The sequence below is a fragment of the Callithrix jacchus genome, chromosome 7, assembly GCF_049354715.1.
Source record: "Callithrix jacchus isolate 240 chromosome 7, calJac240_pri, whole genome shotgun sequence".
Lineage (NCBI taxonomy): Eukaryota > Metazoa > Chordata > Mammalia > Primates > Cebidae > Callithrix > Callithrix jacchus.
Genome location: NC_133508.1, coordinates 138,728,082 through 138,746,237, shown reverse-complemented (window position 1 = coordinate 138,746,237; position 18,156 = coordinate 138,728,082). Strand labels below are relative to the sequence as shown.

The 18,156-nt window shown below is 39.0% G+C and overlaps 1 protein-coding gene across 7 annotated transcripts in view; it reads left to right on the top strand.

Moving 5' to 3' along the window:
• NTNG1 (netrin G1) overlaps positions 1-18,156 on the top strand; it is a 347,271-nt gene that overhangs the window by 317,036 nt on the left and 12,079 nt on the right. The gene's annotated exons all lie outside the window — the stretch shown is intronic.

Genomic DNA, 18,156 nt, shown 5'->3' with positions numbered 1-18,156 from the left:
GTGCTGAGGAACAAAGGATGAGTTAATGCTTCTGCAGCCCTAGGACTGTTAACCCAAAATGCAAAAATGAGGAGAAAATCCAACCTCCAAAGAGTAAAAAGAGAGTAAGTGTGACTGTCAGCGGCAGCATACTGCATGGACTCATTGTCAGGGGTCAGCCATCTTGGTTTAGTCTGCATTTTAAAGTGCTGCCCTCCTACACACTGTATCAGTGTATTATTTTATGTTTTGACATGAATATACCGGTCGTTGCACCTAAGAGTTGAGTGAAGAATCCCCAGTGGAGAGAGAAACTGTAAGAATACCACGCTGGGATTCTTGGATTGAGATATTCATAAAGCAGTAGCCTAGCCGAACATTGATTGACTATTCGAATCCTGCAACATCATAGGTACCATATAAGATACAAAAAATGTTTAACACGGCCTCTGCCTTAAGGGTGTTGCTAAATTTGAGACTGTAGTAAAACACATAAAATCACAGAGTGAAACAGAAGTTTCCTGTCCAGAGTACTTAGAGAATTCTTAATGCCTCTGGTTGTGAAAGGAAACTGAAAACTCTTAGGTCTATTCCAGTTGAGTAGCTCCCTTTTATGTGGTGGTTCGAATCCTGGTTCTGTCACTTACTAAGTGTGTCTCGTTGAGAAAATTAATTATATAACTTCTCTGACCTAAGATTTTACTTCTCTAACAAATATTATCACACCTCATTGGGGTTGTTACAGAATTAAATGAAATGCTTGTAAACTACTAAACACAAAACTGCAGTATAATAACCTCCATAAACTATTGCTATTATTGGTATTACCCTACTATTCATATAATCACGTGGCAGTAGATAACCTTGATGAAGTGCTGGGAGGACTTACATCTGTCAGTGAGTCATTAAACCTGTAAATGGAAATCCTGATCATAAATGTTGGTTTTTACAGAATATTTGACAAAGCAGTAAATTATGTGTGTCCATCAAGGAAACATGGGAAGTCTTGAATAGTGGACAGAACCTTTACTATGGATTCCTTAAAAGTCTGAAGTTCAGTGGCACTATGGTTTAAATATAGTTTGAGTTTGTCCCTACAGAAACTTGTATTGAAATTTGATCCCCAGCATGATAGTGTGGGAAGTGGGGCCTAGAGGGAGGCGTTTGGGTCACTGGGTAGATTCCTCATGAATGGCTACTAGTGCATTCTAGTGGTAGTCAGTGAGTTCTCCTTCTGGTGAGACTGGATTCATTCTCATGAGAATGGATTAGTTTCCTTGATAATGGGTTGGTATAAAGGCAGGATGCCCCTTGGGTTTTCCCTCTTTCCAAATATCTACTTCCCCTTTGACCTTCTCTGCCATAATCCAATGAAGCAGGAATACCTTTACCAGAAACCAGCATCGTGCCCTTGAACTTCCCAGCCCACAGAACCATGAACTAAATAAAACTCTTTTCTTTATACATCACCCAGTCTCAGGAATTCTATTATAGCAACACAAAATGGACTAAAACAAATGGGAAGTAGAAGTTTAAAGACAAGGAATTGAAAGTCCATCCTTCACTGAGGAGGTACGTGACAATCCCTGGTCTCTTCCCATGGCCCTAAGGAGGTGACTAACTCCTAGAGAGTGCCTGAGCCCCCCCCCAGTATTGATTAGGATTCCTAAATACTTCGATCTGAGTATGCTAAGACAGAGTATGGATCTTCCATTCACTGTGGCTCACTTTCCTGACTTCAGTGACACTGAGACTTCAGTGTCTCAACAGTGGTCAGCATTAATTATCAGTTTAATGAGAGAAAGAATTATCTCTTGTGTCTGATTTCAAATTAGAATTTTATTATTTTGTAAAGCAGCACAGTAAACTTCAAGTTCGTTAATAACCGTGGAGGCAAAGAAAGTATTTTATTTCTTTTTCATCAAGAAAGCAAAGCACTACCTATTTCTAGCTCCAACTTTAACACTGGTACAGAACATAATGTTCCTCTAGGATACAGATTTTTATCTAAAACTTCATCCAGAAACTGACAGTCAAAAAGGACACTACAAACACATTTTCTTTTAAGAGCAGATAGTAGTTCAATGGGGATCTTTTCTTTCCCTCAGCAGGTATGTAGTTTCCAGCGACAAGAGTATGCATTGCTCAGTGAAGAGTGTGTTTGAAAATATGAATAGAGATCATGACCAAAGCCTCCCAGGGGGTTTCTTCAGTCCAGCATAAGCCTGGATTTTTTTCTACAACGTACTTAAGATTTTCCTGCTGACTATGTCTTTCTTTTCAAACTGCCATGACTTTAATAAAGAAGAAAGATGGATACCATGTAGGGAAGTAGGCTAGACGCTTACACCTAAAAACTCTCATGCTGTAACACTTTATAAATTAAACTAAATTTAAAATTATTTCAGTAATAAACATGCGTTGTGCCATCAGTATGCTTGGACATTTCGTACACGTTATTTTATTTATTCTACCAATAACCTGCAAAGAAGTGCTAGTATATTCATTTTATAGAGGAGGAAACTGAGTCTCAGAGAGTTTAATATGCTCAAAGCAAACAACTAGTAGCTGATAGAGCTATTATAAAATCAGAATACAGACTTGACTTCTTGCACCACATGCCACACCAACTCACTGTGATAGGTCCCAAATAAACCCACCTTAAGCTAAACCGTCCTTGAGAACCAGGAGGGTAATATGAACTCACACTGTTCTATTCTTGGACCACAGCCTAGCTATAGGATCAGTTTTCTTTTAATGAAATGAAAACAGCCCTCAGTACTCATTAATGGGAGGGTTGGTAAACACAAACAATACCACACAACAGAGAAAGAGACTTCTTGATAAAAGCAAGCAGTGACTGACAAAGCTTACAGATCCTCTCTCACTATGTCTTTATCATCTACTAACAGGAACAAATGTTTGTTCACTGCCCTCTGTGTGCAGTGAATTTATTTCTCAGAATCAACAACTATTGCACCCATGGATACTTTGCTCTAGCAAGTTATACTCCGATTCCCAGCTCTCAAGGCCAGTGTTGACATGCATGCAGAGGAGAGACCCTACAGTAAAGCACAGACACTGCTGAGACATAGCCCTACACCTTCACATGGGCCTAAGATCAGGCTATCATTCCAAGGATGCAAATGATGCGATTCAAGCCAAAAATCCTGTGTCCTTTTACCAAGAAAAAAAAAACCACTCTGACCAATTCCTCAAACCCGTTAAACATTCAGATAAATAAACATCAAACTGTGGCCCAATTAGCAGACTCCATATCAACTTACAGATTAATACCCAAAGGAGGAAACAGCATGCGTAAATGGCTACCATATATTTAGTCACTGGGTCACGTATGAAAATGAGGTAACCTTATTCCAACATCATCATCATGCCAGGCTCTTTGCATCATTTTGTTTAATTTATGCAACATCCCTATAAAAGAAGGGACCATTTTTTGCATCTTACAGATAAGGAAACCAAGGCTTACAGAGGTAAAGCACATTTGAGGTCAGGAAGTGAGAAGAGAAAGAAATGAGACTCTGACCCAGCTCTCTTCCCTTCCAGCCCACACCAGCATACATTCATCGTTCGGGTGCAGCACACAGTGCTGTGGCAACTCTGTGGTGAGCCTTGTGTGGGAGTGGAGGCAGGACATGGAATGAGGAAGACTCTTGAACATTAGATCCTTATATGCTGACTTTTAAAAGCAATGAAAAGTCATTATTCACAATGTTGTCCAGTAGCCTAGTGTGGCGCTCAGCATGAATCTGAGAGTTGGATGCTGAAGCAGGAAGGTGCCTATCTTTTCTAAAGCAGTGGGCTTGTTCTTCAACAGCTGTGTTAGTGTGTATAAAAAGTAATAAATGCCTGGCTCACTCAGAGAGCCCAGTATTCTCAGACAGCCAGGGCAACCACAAAGTGATTCTATTCCACAGCTCTGTGGTGAGACGGAAGATAACGGCTGTTGCATTGCAGCCATTTCTGTGAAATGAAGTGACAGCATTGCAGAGCACAGCAAGAACAATGTGTGGATGAGCCTTTACTGTGGTAGCCACTTTCATGCCGTCCTGTCAGTGCTACATGGTCAGGCTGCCTCTGTTGTTCTGGAGACAGGAATGGCAAGAATTCTCTTCATCATCAAATCATTAGCTGCTAGTGACAGACACCCTGTCTCAGCTCCATGTCCTGTACCTGTCATTCCTTCTAGAATGGTGTATGAGGAAAAGTAGAGATAGCTCAATATAGTGGCTGCACATGCTAAAAACAGGATCTTTGAAAACATGGAGAGGTGCTATGAAATAATCCCTGAAGAGGTCTGGCTTGATGGACCCTTTGGAGAAGGGATAGAAATATTCCCCAGGTCATAACACGTGACCCATGATGATGGGAGACAGGTCATTTCATCTTAAAAACAGAAAACCATTGCATGCCAAGAGGGATGAGCAATGAAAGACAAAGGCCATGAAATGGAGCAGTGATAAGCATCCTGGAATCACGTGGGGCTTTAAATTGCATGAATGGATCTTTTTAAAGTGAGTAGTAAGATAATAGAGTGATGCCTAGGAAGCCTTGACACCCTCCATGCTGGTCTGATAAGCCACAGGCTCACTTGGCTGTGAGCTAGCTGGGTTTAATAAAATAAAGTCCCTTGGATGCCAAGAAGATGTCTACATTCCTACATTTAAACTTTTGAAGAGGGTGTGGGATTCGGACACAGGATGAGCAAGTTCTGTCTCGTTCTGTCTCATTCTATCTGATTTTGGAGTCTGTTGTAGGTCCATGCCTAATTCCAGAGACTATAGTACTGGAGGATCACTCTTGCTCAGATAAATCAGCCATGCCTTTCTGAGTTCCCACCAGAAACAAGGAGACCCCTTGGGGACCTGCTCATTTATGAGAACTCCTAGCTGGATTTTAGAATAGCCTTTGATGTGGCTGCAGATACCTTACTACACCTTATTCAATCATTGACTCTGAAAGCAGATTAAAGTATTGGGTAGTAAGTAGGGAATGCAGAACTAGTGGTTCCATTTGGTTTCATGTTCTTCTGCAAAGACCTTTGTCTGGCTATGCAATGCAATATTGTTGCTTGTATAACATGACGCAAGACCTGATTTCCAACTTGGATAATATTCATGCTTAGAAATACCATTACTATCAGATATGCTGCCATAGAATCTTTCTACACAAGGCCATACTGGAATGCTAGGTCTTAAGTCCATGGAATTATACATTTGGAGTGTTGTGTCCTATAAATCAATATACTGATGAATTAACACTTTTACACCATTCACACATTTAAGAAACATCTTCCTTTTTATTCTGTCATGATTCTAACTAGTAGCACATCTAGGTTATATTATTTGAAGAAAATACAAATCTCAAACCTCAAGCTTGCCTGGCCAGTGCAACCTTTTCTGTGCTGCACTAGGTGTAAAAAACATAGACTTGTCCCAATCTGTTCTCCTTCATTAGGAAAGCATTCTTGGAGAGAAATAAAAGCCAGTAGGCATCATCCAAATACAAAGAAAACACCATACACCTATCAGCTTAGTTTGCAGTATAAAGTTCTGGCTCCTTGGGTACTAAATCCCCAGTCCATTACTTCAGCTTAAAAAAAATCAGTATGTACTTGCAAAAGTCTAGAGGCAATGCATTAGAATTTCATTTGCACCTTTCACATTTACCCATGTGCATGGCACTGTGCTGAGTGCTGGATATACAGATAGGAGCATTCACCCAACACAGTTATGGTGATTGTATTATTATGCTCAATTAATGTAGAACTTGGGAATATTGTTTAATATCATGCTAAATTGTAACATACATGTGTCTATCCAATATTCACATAATGTTTTTGTTTGGAGTTTGTTTTCCTCTTATTAATGATTTAGAAAATCTTAGGCATTTTTTCAATAATAATTTATTTTTATTTTTTTTATAACCAAAAAATTGCCACATTCTTTTATAAATATTACAGTTTGAATCATACATAAGCCTCTGGAATAAATTATTTATGTGAGTAGACTTATGAGTTTGTGGTGTGGGATGTGTTTGCCTCCTAATGTATTAGAAAATTATGAATCTAATACTTTGTCATAACATCTAAGGAGAAGAACATTAACTTTTTTTTGGCTTTTTGTGTTATGAATGCTATGAGGAAATTTTTCTGAAGACATTTTTTAATCTGTATATACCAGATTCCTTAGAGATATTAGAGAATGAGTCCCTCCTCAGGATGGTGTGTTTTTAGCCATCATATTAGAGAAAAAGGCTGTTTCCCATTAAAAGTTGCTCTCATTTGCTCTAATAGCCCAAGTGCAGAAATATTCAATTCCAACATGTTCTCATCTAAAAGTTTGGAAGTGTAATTCACCATATGCCTAATGTCAAATATTAAAACACACAGAACAATAAAAAGCTGATCCAAAATCCCCTTACTTTAAATCTGTTCGTCAGATTAATGGGGATGACACATTCGTTCCACTGTTATACTACTCCAGTGGCAATCTTCTAAAATTAGGAACTGCCAATCTGGGGGAAGCAAAAGAACTCTACATCATTTTAAATTTAACTCCAGCCTACTCTGAAGCTATTAGAGGCGATTAAAGGAGATCTCTAGCCATTAAATTTAGCCCAGTAGTCTTAAAGTTGAAAAGGTAAAAAGCACTTTTCACCATAAATAAACTGAGAAGCAAAATTATTTTCAATGAAGTTTCAATTTCAGTGGAAATAAAGTAGGTAATTACATTGGCTATTACTGAGGTCACTGCCTTCATTGACCATCTGGCTTAAAACTAAAAAATAGGTATCATTTGAGACATGGACAGAAATGCGCAAAGTGTGCACTGCTTCCTTTTTAAAGTCCTGCAAATTCAGTTAATTCGCATATTAACAATATTCATGAAACAATCACTCAAAAATTAGCCTGGTGGCCTTTCTGAAGCTGAACAATTCAGGAAAAGAAGAAGAAAAACATGTAATGTCTTACCATTAATTACCATTACCGTAATAACATAATTACTGCTTTCCATATGATAGCTCACTGGCATAACATTTTTGCATACCAAAAACTGGTGGGTCAAATTTGTTATGCCGATTGCTATAGTTTTTCTGTATGTGGAGTCCTATTTGCCGGATGTGAACTTCATTTTCAAATTGGAAACATTATTCCCTGATAAGGAATATAATTTAACATTTGCCTATTTTTGTTCTACTTCCTACAATATCAAAACAAATCAAAACAGTTTAGGAAGTTGAACAGATGCTGTTTTAAAGTCATTTTCCATACGTATTGTTTATTTCATTTTATTTTTATCATTCTCTTTGACCACTAAAAAATGGCATTACTGGATTTTGGTATGGCTTTGGTTCACACTACCTATTATTACCTGAAGTATATCAAAGAGGAAAAAGTTGAAGTAGTTCATTGCTTTTCCACTTTTGTAACTTTGCAAAGACATATAAGCATATTGTTCAAAAAGAGAGAGATGGAAATTGTCTTTAATTTTATTTGAGTCCTAAACCTAGGATAACTTTATTCACATATCCTTCCTAAAACTCAGGTTCTGTCGTGTTTTGTTTTCTTTTCCTAACATAAAGGCCACTAGCTTCAGGTTATGCTATTCATTCAGCCTCAAAATAGAATACATACTTTCAGAAGAGCCTATTCTCTGCATTCACAGCTGTTGGAGAGTCTTTGAAAATACCCTTGCCAGTCTACAGAGATGTCAGCCTAAAGAAAGAAAAGAGAAGATGGGGGAAGAAGAAAGGCAGGAGTCAAAAATGAAAAGCTGCCAAAAGACAAAAAAATGTATTTTCAATTCAATTCAATCTGAGGTTATTTCTAGTCATTCAAGTCATTTGGAATTATTTGCAGTCAAGATTATGATTCTTTACAGGTGGGGGTAGGATTTAGCAGCATCACCACTGGTTTCTCCTGAAAAAAATCCATGATTCAGCGACGCTAGCAGGAAACCAGCAGGGGAGAGTTTGTTAAAACACCCTCGGAATAGAGCACTTTAACCTAGAACGCTGCTCATACGAGCTGTCCCAGTACAAGGTTTTGGAATGTTTTTAATACAAGTGTTCACAGCAGCATTTTAAGATGGAGCCAGCCAGGTGCTCCTAGGGCAAATTATTTGCTTGTAGATTTTCCAGTGAGGAATTTAAAATCACAAATCACTCTCCTGCGTCTTTCCAGCTAGCCAGATGTACCCCCAGGGAGAGCAAATGAACTTTTGAGGTATCACAGTACAATTGTGGTGCTCTCTTTTTTTCTCTTAACTTCTTACTTTGTTCTTTACCCTTTCTTTAAAATATTAAGGTAAGATTAGGTACAACTTGCTTTGTCAGGAAAGGAAAACCTCTAGAACAGTTCTCAGTGGCGATGAGCATGCAGGCTAAGGCCCGTGTCATCAGGGGAAGAGTTTCAGAGTCACAGATGGCTAGTTCTCATTCTCGTCCTGAGCTTCCTGAAACTCAGCTCATGCCCCAGTGCAATGCCACCAAACCATGCCCCCGGAGTGCCGAGCTGACAGTTCATCATGAGTGCACTCCCGGGTCTTTAGCAGACTCATTTACCATGACATTGCCTCTCTGCTCTTATTGTTAGAAAGAGGTGAGCTCATTTCTCCTCAGCTTTCCTTCTGAGCTCTCAGAGATAATATTTTACCAGGCAGGACGGATTTTATACTTTGGAAAAACTTTGGCAATTAAATATCACAAAGAAATCCAATAGTTTTCTATTTAGGAAATGAAATTATTTCCTCTATGGCCCATGGTTTAATATTGACTTCTTACGAATATTTATATTCCCAGCAACTTGGCTGCACTGCCGGGGAAAAAGGCAGCTCTATGTGAAATAATAGCTGTAATTATTTGATAGCTTCCTTTTGTGACAGCAGTACATCCTTCAGCTATCACTTTTATACCAAACTCAAAATTAGGAGGTAGCCCAGCTGTGGAAACGGATGCTGGAAACTGTCCATCCATCATGAGGAATGATCCTTTCTCTGAGGGGAATTTACTGCTGGATTGCCAAGTGCATAATATTCCCCTGAAGCAAGGCTGCATAAAACAACACTGCTGTGACACATCCTGAGATGTTTAACTCTAGAGGGTCTGGCAGCCTGCTATACTGGGCTGCTAATGGCATTCAGTAGTTATCATTCAGGTCTTAGAGCCCAGAAGGTCAGAAGAGTTTATCTAATCCTAGGGTAAGAGAGCAATTAAAATCCATCCCAGCCAGGACAGCCTCCACAAAATCCACTATCCCTGGCCTATTTTTAGGCCCTTAAAGGATGGATGTTAGGTGAAATGAGGCAGCAAAGGCTTTAATTTATTCAATAAATGTGTATAAAGTGTGAATACTGAACCAGCCACTGCCCTGGATATCGAGTATACTGTGGTAAGAAGACATACATAGACCCTGCTCTCAAGGAGCTCATACACTGCTGGGAGGCACATGGAAAACAGGGAAAGAAATAAACAGTGGGCAAAGACCACTGCAGACTGCATAGTCATTGAAGGTCTTTCTGAGAAGAGAGTACTTCAGCTGAGACCCAAGTATTAAGGAGAGCCCGCTGAGGAAACGCCTCCTGCAAAAGCTGAAAGACAGGAAGGAGCTCGGCCAGTTCAGAAAATGGAAGGAAGCAAGGGTGGCTACAGGGTGCTGATGACGGAGAGGCGGTCTGAGAGGCAGAGAGGGAGGTAAGCACCAGATCACCCATCCTTGAAGGCCAAGCCTAGAGATGTGGATTCTATTCAAAGTGCCCTGGGCTTTGAGCAGAGGAATGCCATGATGTAGGGGCTTAAATTAAAAAATAACTCCAGCTACTTCGTGGACAATGGATTGCAAGCAGGGACAAGAAGGAAAGGGCAAAGTTTGTAATTAAGAAGATGACAGGTAAGGGGTGTTAGTGGCTTGGATGGTTAGGAGCAACACAGGTAATAAAAATAGATGGATTTGGGATCTGTCATAGATTCTGGCTGCCTTTGCTGAGAAACTCAGTGTAAAATCTAAATTTTCAGGTGGTTTGCAGCAGAGGTGCACTTTTTCTGTTTTCTATTGCCCTTGCCACATGGATTCCTTGCAATAATAGTTCCTACCAGTTTCTCTTTAGTGGAAAAAGAAATAAACGGGCAAAAGTAATAGCATTCACAGCATTCTAGTATATAGACCTCGAACACAACAATTAGGCAAAATAGCAAAGTGATTAAGCTCACAGAATTGGGTGCTATCCAGTACCTGTGTGACCTTAGATAGATTATTTACTTTCCTCAAGTCTTGGTTTCTTCACCTACAAAACTGCTTTTTAGCAGTTTCTTTACTAAGATTGCTAAAAGGATTAACCAATGCACGAAACGCACTTAGAAAAATACCTGATACCAAACCAAGTGCTCAACAAATAGATGTTTGCTTTTGCTATTGTTACTATGCTGTTTTAATTTAAACCTCACCCTCCACCACCAAATGTGATACATGTAATGGCCTATCAACATGTACTCTTCCTTTAATTTTTTTCCTTTTTTCCTTTAATTTCCCAAACAGAAAGCCAAACTATGTACAGGTTTTTGTTTGTCGCCGTTGTTTTTAAATATCTCTTGCAAGGAGAAAAGGAAGTAACATTTAAGAAGTTCTTACTGTTTGCCAGATGTTTCATATACATCTCATTTAGTCCTCTCTATAATCAACATAGTTACCATTTGTTGGTACGATTTTTATTTGTTGGTACCTATTCTCATCTTCAAAACTACCTTACAGGGCAAGCGTGCTGTGCCTGTTTTATAGATGCAGAAGCCAAGGCTCAGGGAGGTCACCTGTTTTGCCAACACCCCACAGCTAATGAGCTGGGGACACAAGATGTGACACTAGATCTGTGTGACTCCACAACCCTTGCAATTTCTCCCAGATAGTGGGGAAGAGACACTATACCAGCCTACCTCCAATGGACTCTTAGCTGCATTATCAAACAAACCAGGAAATTAGGTTTCTCCCCTCCCTTTTCCTCATGTAAGCTCAGGTTTTCATTGTGCCTTGATTAACTTCCAATTAGGAAGGTTCTGTGTGAGATTCCTAGTCCAGTTAGTATGTATCGATGATGCATTTGGATGTCATTAGGCAGATACCCATTATCAACATGAATTCATTATGTGCTTCTTAGGAAGTTAATTGATAGAGGTTGGAAATCACTGAAAATCCTTTCCTTTTTCATATGGTCATCTAATCTTCTCCCATTATTCTCACTTTATTGCTCTTGACAGTATAGTTAAGGATCTATTGATGTTAGCATTGTAAACTCAATCTATATCATGTAGTTTATAACCTGGTCATAAAAATCCATTTATCTTGAAATTTTGATGTAATTATTTACTGGCTGAATTGTTGTCTAATTTTTCATTGTATTAATTATGTAATGCTAGAAAGAAACAAGACACAATTTCAGTCCATAATAGCCTTGGTTTTTTTTCACTTGTTCCAGAAAATAAAGCAATAAATTCAAATTAGAAAATGAATAACCTATAATATTAACAAAAGCATTCTTAGCTATTTCAGTATTACATGAAAAGAAAGTATAAGGGTTTTTATCAGAAAATTGTTGAGAACCAAAATGTACTTGTGGCTTGTAAGGGTATTTCCAAACAGTTTGCTCCCCAGTCTATACAAGGCAAGAGCCCTGATTATGTCCTTAGGAGTCATTTCCATTTATTTACTAAATTATCGTCCTTATTCCTTCTTCACGTCAACAGTGACCCTAAAAATTGGCATTTTCCCACAGTACAGAAAATTGCAATGTATTCAGTTTTAGATACATTTTCATTTGGTGGATTTGGGAAGTATGAGGTTATTTTTAAAATATATTTTATTTACTAGACTAAGAAGGAGTCATCTAATAACTACTTACTAAAGATTCAAAGAAATTAGTGGCAATAAGGGTGAAGGCTTCTGTATTGAAGTTTGATGTAATGACCTTGCCCTTAATTCAATACCCTTTGAGTTGTGTGTTTCTTCCCCTTTAGTTACCATAAATAGGGGCATCAGCTTTACACCCTCAAAAAAAAAACCTCTTGGCCCACCTTGTGAATCTTTTTTTTTTTTTTTTTTTTTTTTGCAATCTGTGAATAAACTGCCTTGCTTTGCCTTGTTAAAGCCAGGCCAGCCATAGCCTTGGCCTTTAGACTTTATAGGTAGATTTAAACTTTATAGGTAGATTTGACAAGCATAAAGATTTATAATCAGCTACATCATTAGCACAAAAGAATTGCTCCATTAAACAAGACAGGCCAGCCTGAAACAGATCCTCATGGGCTAAAGGGATGTTCAAAAGATTTGCCTAGTTGGGGCCCTGGGTGTAAAAAGCAAGCCCAGCATGTAAATGAGTAACTCAGACACATGTGACGGGGCTAAGGCAGCGGTGACAGGTGGCAGGAACCCTCAGAACAAAGGCTGAATGGGAGCAAAGAACTTTAGATTAACAAAGAGGCCTGCATGGAACAACTAGTGAAAAGCAATTAGAACGCTGGAAGAGAAAACCTGATAAAGTGATCCAAGTGAGGTCACACAGCATACCAAGCAGCAGCAAATCCAGTGACAAGAAAGTGTTTGTCCACGCAGGCTCTTAGCTTTGGCCTCAGGACAAGTCCGAATGGAAATGGGAATGTAATAGGTGGAGAATCTGCCTTCCACCCTCCTGCACCTTTTTATGGGAAGTCCATGAGATTCATTCATCACCCTGATACAAGAAGTTAAATCCAAGATACAGTTTTAGTTTAAGACTCTGAAAATTTTAAATTTTAAAATGTCATCCCTACCCCTAAGTAAGCAAAGCTGAGATGCCCATGGGGGAGAACAGGCCTCACATCTCTCTACAGGCTTAGGTGGCATTTCTCTCCAGGTCAGCCCCATCCCACATTCCCCCTCCTTCTCTGTCCTCTTTATCTCCCTCGACTGCTTTTCTCACCACAATACAAGAAACAGAAGCTGAAGTTTTAAAAACTATTAGCAAAGGGATTTTTTTGAACGCAGTACTTGGAGGCGTTAATGAAAACCCAGGTTATATCCAATTACAGTCATAGGAGTGATTGAATCTTTCCATGACCTTAGAAATGCAGAAGTCCCTTGAAAAATCATCACTGGAAAAGAAGTCATTGAGAATCTCCTGCTAGGTGCCAGGAAAAATAGTAGATTAAAAAATAAAATAGATAGCTGAAGCTATAAAAATGAAAGCGGTGTCTACTATTTTTAAGGAATAGTGCTTATAGATGGCCCACTCTGCTGCCATCCACCATGCTGTTCAGTGTGGACAGTTAGAGGAGGCGCAAGACAGTGGCTTGCCCTCAGATTGCTTGTATTTTAGTTGAGAGACAACTATGCACGTGGAAAAGGAGTGTTTATTGTAGATGTTGCAGAGTCAAATAAAACTTGCATTTCTATCTATGCCTGTATCTTTATCTAGATCATCTGCCATAAGGTTTCAAAGGAAGGATGGGGTCTGAACGCTAAAGCACTCACAGAAATACGTTTTCATGGTGGGCGTTGTCCACGAGCGAGATCTTAGGAATGGGTGGAGAGTTTAGGGAAGGACATATCTGGAGCAGGGCACCTCTACAGGGGCAAGCATGTGGCAGTCCAGAGACAGGGGGAGGAGCATGGACAGTGCTTTGCGAGCAGAGAGACTTCAGCTCTGATCCTGCCTCTGCTACTCAGTCGCCAGCAGGGCTTAGGTAAGATCCACAGATCTCCCATCAAGTTGAACTAACAGTAATAGTAACAATAATACCTATCACCTATCTGCCAGTTATTGGAAATATTCAATTAGATAACAGATGTAAATGTTTCTGGCCTTTTAATAATAATTTGTTAATTTTAATTGTGTGTGTGTACATATGTGTGTCAGGGAGAAGGTATGTGTGTATTTAAGACTGCGAGTATATGACCCAAGAGTAGACAGTTTATGTTGTGGAGTAAAAGCACATGATGGGGAGATTCTAAACACATTGTGGGAGGTCTTGACCACGGTATTTGCAGTTAGCAGTGGGGAGCCATAGAAAGCTGTGAGTGAAAGAATGAGTGAGAAATATTGTGTAAACACTTTATAAGGAAGCCCCATCTGGCTGTAGCATGTCTGTGCAATTTAATTCTGGGGAGATAGAATAGATACAGTTGGAAGCTATTTTGGAAGCAAAGAGGAAGCAATGGATATGGAATATGTCATTTTTTCTATGAAATTCATTTATTCATTCACTCAAAATATTCATATTCATTGAGTACAGTCTATTACCAAGCACTGTTCTAAGCATTGCACATGTAGCAAAGAAGAAAGCAGTCAAAATTCTTATCTTCATGGAGCTTTTATTCTAGAATAACTCCCTATTCATGTAAAAGTACATATCTTCAGAAAATAAATGTCGAGGAAAGTGAAATGTGCTAGGACAAGATATTTAAAAGCACGTCATGTGATTAGTCTTTAACGAGTCCTCCCAAGTCTTATTCATCACTGCTTAATCTAACCTGGGTATGTCTTAGTCTACTTCAAAGAGAAGCTCTAACATCTTTTCACTGTGTTTTAAATACCATGCACAGCCTCCCAATTGTATCCATACCAATTCATAAATGTTTCCTTTCTGCTGCTGGATCTGAAAGTCCCTGAAGGCATCGCTTCCACACATTTCTCGCTAGACTCTGATTTTGGTTTAAGTAGTTCACCTCTCTCCTGAGACACAACGGCCTTGCTCTTCTCAGGAAAGCTGTTAAATGCCCTTCTGCATGCCTGTCATAACGTCCTTTCCCCCCTTTTCTGGTCCACTAAGTAGATCTGTTCTCACTCGAATACCTTTTTCTTAACCAACAAAGAAGGGATTCCTTTGGATATTAGGAAAGGACGCAGTACGTCCCCTTTCTGCCTAGTGTTTGAAGTTTGGTTTTAGTAAGAGTTATGTCGCACAGAATTACTTACTGTTATAAGCTTATCTATCGTCCCTGTCTTTACCCAAATTTTTTTAAATAACTACTCTTGTTTATTTTTCTCATCATTAAAGAAAAATGAACAAATAGATCTTTTCAACAGGTAGGAAGCTATTGATTCATCCAAAAAATTGTAGGAGTGAATGATGCTTTGTTTTTTCAAATTGAGGCGTATTCATTCAGCTAGAAATTGCTAATGATAAAAGTGAACTAGAAGACCCAGGCGTATGCACAATGCGAAACTTCATTACCTAATGAGACATAAAACACGTGACCCCTTATTAACAATTATCATTTCTGTGACTCTATCAGTCTGCCTATTATTGTAGGACTTTGAGCAGTGCCTGGCACTTACACGGCACTTAATAATAATCACTGAGTTGAATGACCTCTCATGTTCACAACAGCCCTGTGAAGAGACCTCTTTTACAGATGAAGAAATAGAGGCTCAGAAATTCAGATTGCAGAGCCATGCATGGCAATGTCAGTATTCAAACCCAGACTTTTGGACACCACAACAGTAAATGATTAAGTACTAAACTTTGTGGTTCAACTTTTGAGCGTCTCAGGGATTTGTAAATGGGAAAGACAGTGTGAGTTACAATAGTCAGCATCAACTCCATTGAAAAGGTATGCTTACGACTTGTCTATAATCTTAACCTCTTTGTCCTTTCTTAACCTCACTAATGTATTTTAGGAAATTTAAATGTTTGGTCTGCAGTGCAGTAGCAAATGTATTTTTGAAAATTAGCAGTCATTTTAACGTGGAGTCAGGCATCCCTAAATGACTCCTGTCATCGTTTTGCACATTCTCGTGATTCCATAATGTTGTTTTCCTCACCTTGAATTTATTGACACCAATTCATTTTGCCTTGACATTGGCATTAACAGGGAAATGGCTTTGTTTCTTCCTGACATTATAAAATCACCTCCCAAGACTTGGTTTGACATTGTCAGGGGGCGGTTATGGTGACATCAAGGCCACAGCAGACAAGAGTGAATTACAGTGATTCCCCAGGAAAAAAAAATCATTAAGAAAAGTTACTGCTGTGTGATTTCAGTAGTTATTTTTCATACTTAAGTATCCCTGCTGTTTAAAAATCCTAAGAGGGCTTAGACCATATTTAGAACACTCCTGCCAAGTATATATAGGAAAAATTAAGTCTCTAAGGAGACATTTGTCTGTATCTTGACAAACAGGAACCTCAAATTATATTTTAGCTTTACAAAGTGCTCAAAGGCATTGAAATTCTGCCTTTTAAAAAAACACGTATTTGAATTAATGACACAATTATCTCCTTTCAGCTGCAGATACTTGCATTTCTTAATGCTGGGATATCACAGGCCTGTAGTATTTTCCTACCTCCTAGCCAGAATGCAGAATGTTTTACAAATTTGTCTTTAGCGCTGCATGGGATGGGAAAGATTGTCTTTCGTAATTCCAATATCGTTTCAGAGAACACCAAATCCTTTCACTTGTGTTCTTCTATGTTTCCATAATGGTCTCTCACCTCCGCTGTACTCTCACAAAGAACAACTCTATGTGGATTTTTCTTTACTCTGCATTCCAAAGTTAACTAATCGCCTTTGCAATTAAAAAAAAAAAGTCACTGAGATCCTTCAGGGCCTCAGAGCCATGTTGTTTTCACCTTTATATTACTAGCAATGCCCAGATTATAATAAGAGCTAGTATGTTTTGCTTAAAGAAAAATGAAAGGAATGTTTCTGATCTCTTATTTCCAAACACCAGTCACCCTTGATGCTTCTCCTCTCCTCCATCCTTTCCCCAGGGAAGAAAGGATGGAGGAGAGGAGAACAACCAGAGCCAGGGTACGACCATGTTTGCTGATCTCGAATTGTATCATGAAGAATGACTGATTACAAATCACCATTCTCTTCCTGTCAATGTTTTCCATTATAAAATCATGTGCATGGGAACCTTTCACAATCACGGTATCCAGCCTGAGCTGGCTTGTCAAAGCTGCTCAGCAAGTTTTCCAAGTGTCCCTAGTTAGCTTCCTCTCCCATTCCCTGCCAAATATTTCACCTCTCACTTCAAGATCCACCTTACCTCTGCCTCCTCATGCTCAAGAGATCGCCTTATCTTCTACTTCCCAGAAACTAAAATGAAGTCAGCAAGGAAAAATCTCTTCCACTTCTTGCTCTCCATCCTGTAGGCTTTGTATCTATCTATTTTTCCATTTAGCTAGCTAGCTAGCTGCTAATAATAGATATCCACTATTCAGAAACAGGCAGACAACAAAATTTTATTTTATTTTACTATTGTATTATTGTATTGTATCGTATTTTTTGAGTCAGAGTCTTGCTCTGTTGCTGAGGCTGGAGAGCAGTGGCGCGATGTCGGCTCACTGCAACCTCCATCTCCCAGGTTCAAGCAATTCTCCTGCTTCAGCCTCCCAAGTAGCTGAGACTACAGGCACACACCACCATGCCCAGCTAATTTTGTTGTATTTTTATTAGAGCCAGGGTACGACCATGTTTGCTGGTCTTAAATTCCCGAGCTCAAGTGATCCTCCTGCCCCAACCTCTCAAAGTGCTGAGATTACAGGCATGAGCCACTGTGCCAGGCCTATTTGTTTATTATTTATTTAGCATCTATTCCATGCCAGGAACCGTGCTGAATACTAATGACATAACCACAATAAACAGGTAAAAGACAGAGTGCAGATATGTACAAGGGCAGCAGGTTAGAATCCGTCACAAGCTCAAGTTGCATGAAATCATTTTTTTAATTAGTTTAAATTTAGCTTTGATCCCTCTACTAGAAAGATGGTGAGATATTCAGCCAATTGTCACTGTGGCTCAATCTACAAATGTAAAAGTGCCCACTTATTTTGCATCAGTCTCTACTAGTTACCAATGAGATGGCCATCTGTTGGGCTGCAGATCCCTTTAGTTCAGGCAGCTCTGATGGTTCCATTCACACCTGGGGCTGTGGAGTCATTGGCAAGACAAGGAATCAGGTCTAAGACCCCTTTTTGATTTTAGGAGATTATGTAGAAACTCATGCTTTTTCTGAGATAACTGGTAGTTCTAGTAGAAATATATATTAATAACAAAAATACTGAAATTTGATAAAATGTGATTACATGATTCATTCCTTAAATGAATTACCTTTATTATCTAAGTAAAAGATACATATTTCTCAAAAACCAGCAATTTATTTTATTGACATTTTTAATATCACC